A 1,298-nucleotide genomic window follows, 5' to 3' on the forward strand; every position below is an offset into this window, starting at 1 on the left:
ACCCCTCCTTGGGTTTCTGAGGCGGTATCACTACAGAAGTAGATACTCCAACCTTCCGTCTGAGGAGTGGTTACTAGATATATATCCTAAAGAAGTGAAAACCATGACAAGAGCAGATACATGCACACCCATGTTCATCACAGCACTATTTACAATAGCCAAAAGATGGAAACAACCTAGGTGTCCATCAACTAAAGAATAGATAACCAAACTATAGTACATACACACAATGGAATACTATGTAACCCTAAGGAATAATGTAGAATCTGCAAAACACCACATAACGTGGATAAACTTGGAGGACATTATGTTGAGTGAAATAAGTCAGTCACAGAAGGACAAATATAGTTTTCGTCGGTTATTGTAAAAATCCAAGGAAAGGTTTATATATGGAAGGAAATTTTCTTTGTTGGTTACCAGGGGCAGGAGGGGAGAGTAGGGTACACCATTAGATAGGTAGAGACATGTAGTGATTTGGGTGAAGAGAAAGGCAATGTACCAAATGTGAGTGATCAACATGGTGGCACTGAGGAAGAGAAAGGCATATAGAGGTACACAGGAGGTACAGACAACAAAGATGAACCCTTTTGCACATACAGTACTGCACTGTCAGTGAAGGCAAACATGGATATACAGGTGGATAGAAGGGTGGAGAGGCTGAACTATTAGGCATGTCTATGTGGGGGGGTGGGGCAGGGAGCTCTGGTAGTGTAGGCAATCTACTTCCATAGTGATACTGCCTCGGAAACCCAAGGAGGGGTCGCTATGAGTCAGGTCCGACTCAATGGCACATGACAACAACAACAACATGCTGGGGGGAATGTGCTCAAGACCATGTACAGGGTTGGCAGACAATGTTTCTATAAGTGTATTTTTATGTTCTATAAGAATTCCCAGGTATGTAGTAGAGCTGACAAGGGACAAGGCTGTTGTCACTTCCTGGCCACAGCCAGCTACCCAGAGGGAGCAAGTAGTTGGACCTGTAGGCTCGGAACCATGGTCACAGGGGACATCAAGCTCAACTGGCATAACATACTACACAAAACACTGTTCCACATACTACTTCAGCGAGCAGGACCAGGATCTCAAAAGCTTAAAAGCAGCCATCTAGATGTAACGATGGGTCTCGCCTTGTCCAAAGCAAAGAAGAATGAAGAAAACAAAAGATACATGGAAACAATTAGTACAAACAACTGGTACACCATGCGATCCTCAGCCTATAGAACTATGAAACCAGAAGAACTAGACGGTGCCTGGCTACCACTCTCAACCACTTGGAGGGGGAGCTATGTAGGAGA

The sequence above is a fragment of the Orycteropus afer genome, unplaced genomic scaffold (assembly GCF_000298275.1).
Source record: "Orycteropus afer afer isolate SDZICR_OR568_19922 unplaced genomic scaffold, OryAfe1.0 scaffold00107, whole genome shotgun sequence".
NCBI lineage: Eukaryota > Metazoa > Chordata > Mammalia > Tubulidentata > Orycteropodidae > Orycteropus > Orycteropus afer.